Below are 5,690 nucleotides of genomic sequence, written 5' to 3'. Positions count from 1 at the left end.
TCTGTAATTACCCTGATATTGCATTTAATTTCAGGGACTGTATGAATGCTGTTGGCATGTTACTATAATTATTATACTGCCTATATGTTCTTAGCAAAATCATTGGCTACTTGGTGCATTCAACTGGTAGCGACAGTTACAGTTCTGCAGTCAGCTGTATGGTATTCATCATGTGGATACATTCTACAAAGAATCATTGCCCTCTCTGTGCCTGTCCATAAAAAGATGTACAAGCACAACACATTTCTTTGCCTTCACCTCTGGCTCAGTTCCACTCCTTCCCTGCATTGCCACAAAACAATCAAATTGTGATGATGCTGGGTCAGAGAAAGAAAATAGCATGGCTGTATAAAGATTCATTCAGCACTATACAGGCGTTGTACCCCACAGCTAGATTTGGTATTCCGAAGAAAAGAAAATTCCTCCTACTTCCTACTGTCAACATGAAAAATATCCTATCTGGTGCAAGACATCCACTGCCCCCATCCTCTAATCTGCATCAGTGGATCATGGACTTTCTGCCAGGATGAAGACATTATATGAGGATGGACAATGATGAATCCATCTACCACAGAGAGGTGGGCCTGGCAACATCATGACAGACTTTGGTTTGAAGTAAAAATCCCCCCTCTGAGTCTCTCACACTGGTATATATCACCAGTCTGGGATCTTCAAGGCATTCTAGGACTTATATTTGTGATGAAGTGTGGTAATTTACTCTCCCAGTGTAGCCACATTTTTACTCAACCTATCTGGTCTACTTCTATTTCAGTTCCTGATTTTCTATATTCTCTCAGATTACTTTTCGGGTCTTTGTGATAGAGAGTGATGGCAAGTTTTTGTTTGTAGTGAGAAAAAGCGGGAAAGAGGAGAACCACCAGTCTTTCTGCTTATGTTCTAGGTATCTAAAACTGCATCTGCTTTGTATTGTTGCTGCAGTAGAGATACCTTGATGCTGACAGGTATAAATAGGAATGAACAATACTTAGTCCACAGACTTAGACTACAGCCGCGGTACACGTCATTTGACTAAAAACTATGCATTTTCACAAAATTTTAAACCCACACAGTTTTTCACATTACACTCAAGACATTAGCGAGAAAAATGTCCTGAACAGGATAAGATTTACTTACATATTTAATAGAACTAAATATTCTTTCTAGAGAAGCAACAATAAAGCTTATTACAACAAAGTCATTATAAAATCAATAATATCAAACTAGAAACATCGAAATATCAGTCAGATATTGCTGACATCCAACACACAGACATCAGTCAGTATCATTCCTTCCTTCTGTCCTCTCAGATTTGTGACAAACTAATATAAACCTAATATAGACTACACAATAGACAGCTTTCGTTTTAGCTTGTTTATACACTCACTATTTGATTAATAAGTGGTTGTAACATCATCTACGGACAAAGCAGATGGATATATCGCTTTTCTACTTTTTCTGCTATGAACTTGAGTTGTCTTCAGCTTCAGTAAATTACACCTGCATCGTGTGTGTGTCTATGTGTGTGTGTGTGTGTGTGGAGCTGAACCCTGCTCTCTTTTCTACAGAGGAGAAAGACATGACCATAAAAACTTGGTAACACTAAGATTACAATTATTATGATTAATGATCATTAGGTTGTTTTGGTGCCCTACACACAATGCATGATGTGTGTGTACGTAGTGGCTGTCCTGACTCACACTGACAATTCTAACATGCTGATGTTTAGCAGGTATCATTTGCACCATATTAGTTTATCGAGTTATTTGCTAAATAGTACTAAATGCAACATGCAGATAAGGCTGAAATGACAGCGGATCACCAAAGTCATTTGAGATTCATCCTCAGGGTCTGTACCAAATTCAATGGCAATCCATTGTTGACACGTTTCACTCAGAACCACAGATGTTAACCTTATGGTGGCACAAAGTCACCAGCAGGATTCATCCTCTGTGGATTCTGAATCAATTCATCTGATAATTGTTAAGATATTTCATTCTGGATCAAAGTGGTGTACTGAGCCACACTGCTGGCTGATGGCTAATAAAAAACATCTTGCAACAAACAGGAGATGAACGATTTAATATCGCTTGTAATATCCTAACTTATCACCATGTGATACAATGTGCTGTACTTATCTGTGTTACTTTGCAGGTTTTAGGGATTTCAAACCCTTTATGCAGTCTGCGCCTTCTGATCAGCAGTGAGGGCACGATGCTGTTGAAATGCACCATTACTTTCCAAGTTAAGCCTTAGCTGAAAACCAAAGTTGGTGAGGTCTTGTGAAGTCTCAGTATACTGAAAGACCCTGCCTTATCAGCTTTAAGGTAAGGAATTCATTTCTAAAATAAATCAGCACATGTACAGGCAGATTTTCATAAAATGCTTCTAAAATGTTTTGGGGTTTTTTCTGTTACTTTTACCCATGCTATTCTTTTTTTCTGCTGCTATTCCCACACTGCTTATTTTACAGCCTTGCAGGTGGACAGACTATTCTATGGCCTGAAGGTTCCAAGTTTAATCTTGCAACAATCAATGTCCATCGACAGACATGTGTCCTGAGCAAGTATCCCTGAGCAAGCAACTGACCCCTTACCTGATCTCTCATTGCAAGTCGCCGTGGGTAAGAGTGTTGACTAAAGTTTAAGTGTACAGTAGTCCCTAAAGATAGATCCTCTAACAGCAATACAGACTGATCTTTGCCTTTGACAGTTGAAGTAGAAAAAGAGTCTTTACCACCTTACATTCAGCCTACACTGAACTTTCCTTTCATTGTATGCTCCTTGCATAAACCAGGATACCATTTCATATTGACATTCAAGAGCGCTGTGAAGGCGCTCTACCTGCAGGCAGAGCAAGCAGAGGTCTTAATTAACACAAGTAAAGGGGAGTGACAATAAACAAGTGAGCCCACACACACCACTCCAGGCCATCTATCAAGGAATTATTCAAGTAAACACTGCATTATCTCTCTATCTTTGTATTTCACAGCTTCTTTCTACCATCTGCTCAGTCTGGCCTCCTCTCTATATCCATTAGTCATTCTTTATCCTTTTTGTAAGCATGCATGTAGGAGAGTGTGAGGAAGAAAAAACAATGTAGTTTATATTTGTATGGTACATATTGAACACTTACAGGAAAGATCGCACTACAATACTGGTGACTGAGCACAAGGGGCGGCACAAGGGGGTGGAGGCAGGGTTAAATCAAACCGTCAATCGAATCTGCATGCGCGTTATCTGAAAGTGCCACCCGCTTCCCTCCGTGGGAATCCACTTCTCATGGACCACTATGGAGCACGATGAGGAAGCAAGACTATGAAATAGTAAATCAAAATAAAATAAAATAATCCATACACTGTGAATTGAAATGACTGATAGATTCTTGGGCTGCAGTGACATTTTTAAGGGTCAACCATAAAAGACAAGGAACGTCTGACATGGAGGAAAATCATTACTCTCCTGGTTTACACCTCCTTATCATGCTCCAACAGCCTAGGCTTGGAAAGAGAAAGAAACATATGCAGAGGGAGTGGGGAAGAAAGAATATTTGTGTGTTTTTATGCATGTCAGGTGTTGAGGCTGCAACTCAAATTTTATCTCATCATTCCCCCCTACTAACGTAAATTACACACTCAAACCAAAAACTTGGATGCTGCCAGTACAGGCAAATAAATCTGATAGCACTGATACATCTGGCTGGAAGAAAATGAATCATGCAGCAGAAACAATGTCAAGTGTTTAAGTGCTATAAGTAAATCAATTAAATATTGTGCTGAATAGATTAATCAAATAAAATCTTTAAAATTTGTATCGTGAACATCAAGGTTTACCAGTGTTCATCATAGAACAGACACCTTTATTTTAAGACATATCAACAATGCAAGGCATGGATTTATTCATCAGACGACTCAGGAGCTGCTATCACAGAGTTATGGCTTTCAAAGAGCCAGGCTCTTGTGGTCCAATCTAATGAATCACCCATACCATGCTCAGCCCATCCACATTGTATGCTACCAAGCAAGGAGCTTGAGAAAAATACATGTAAGAAAGAGCTTTTTCCATCGTTCTTTTCTGAGGCAGCCTTGGCTTTGCCTTTAGGCTGCGCTTTGTCTTTGCCTCCTGCTTTCCTACTTCTGAAAATCCTTGGGGGTTGGTGTGCATGAAAAAGTAAGAAACTGATTGAACTTATAGCATACTGCTATGCTTACAGTCTCTCTGACAGACACTCACGTACAACAGCTGTGTGAGAACAGCAGGCTAGTTCTATTTGCGATAAAACATGAAAAAGGATACAGTTATAATGGCACGTCACAACACAGTGTCATTAGGGATTCAGACTGCTCCATTCCGTATCCGCGGCAACTCCAAGGAGAATCGCAGATTGGTCGTGGCAGTATATGCCAGCTATTTCTCACTCCACCTTTTTCATTAGCTGCCCATAGTAGTGCAGGAATTAATGCTTTAAAACGCCAGGGAGGGAAGAGTGTTCATTTGTAGGTTCCATGTTACTCTGCTTAGTGGCTCAGTTTGCAAATTCATGTGAAACATTCAACCGCAGGTCCTCTCACTGCTGGATAACAATCACTTTTGGGACGCACACAGATCATTTAGCCCCAGGCTAGGTCACCTCCATCCTATATACATAAAGCTTTAATCTGACTTCACTAAGAGAACAATAGCCTTCAGGTCACCTTTGCTGTCAGACTCTCTTTATTGCTGGAATAATGTTGAGAGGAGTTTGGTTTGATGAGACATCAAAGCACATAAAGTTTAAATAATTTAAGTATGTCAAAATCAAATTTAAACTTGAGAGCAGACCTTAAAATGTGTTCTGAAACAGGCTGATTCAAGGTTCCAAGAATGTTAGATGGCTGGTGCTTACATTTTTAACGAGCCATACAAATCTGCCATTATCCAAAGCAAAAATCTTAGGGACAGATTTGAGCATATTTTACAAAAGAAATTCAGCACAGGCTCAGGTGGACAGTATGCAACAAATTACAGGTGGAAATTACAAATCACTTCACTGATTTGAATTGGTTCAGATTAATAAAACAATTTAAAATCACTGACCAAGACATCTGTCTTTTAATGCCTAGTCTTTAATGTACAGAGTGGTTCAGATTGAGATGGTTGATTGTTGTAAATCAACCATCTGAATCTGAACCACTCTGCTTTAATAGCTGCAGTGATTTGTTCCAATTTTTTCTGGATTCTGGCTGTGCCACAGTTAAATGACCTTCCCAATCCTGGTCTCACCTACAAAACCTCTGATCAGCTTGTTGGTTTCTCCATTCATGAAACGCAATATTTCAATTAAAGGAGAGCAAAGAATGACATTAAAGGCTTTTGTTGATGGAAAAGATTTAGTCTTCAGTAAGAGTCTGACGTTATATGGTTCATTGATCTGACTGGTTGGTTGGATTGCTGATGGTTCATCCAATTCCTGCTAAGTTTTGTTTGAAACAAACCCTCAGTTTAGGAGTGTAGCCTACAGGCTGGAACACAAGGACAATGAGCTCTGTAGAGCTGAGGGGAACTGCATAGATGGTTGATAATTATCTGTAGGTTCATTACTACGAGTTATGAGGGGCCGTCAGGGACATCAGAATTACCTCTCACAAACACATGGTGAAAATCTTTACATACACTACTGGAAACACACTCACATAAACAACTGAAAAATTATTC

The sequence above is a fragment of the Morone saxatilis genome, unplaced genomic scaffold (assembly GCF_004916995.1).
Source record: "Morone saxatilis isolate NCDOM2014 unplaced genomic scaffold, NCSU_SB_2.0 Contig0, whole genome shotgun sequence".
NCBI lineage: Eukaryota > Metazoa > Chordata > Actinopteri > Moronidae > Morone > Morone saxatilis.
This window is presented reverse-complemented; position numbering follows the sequence as displayed.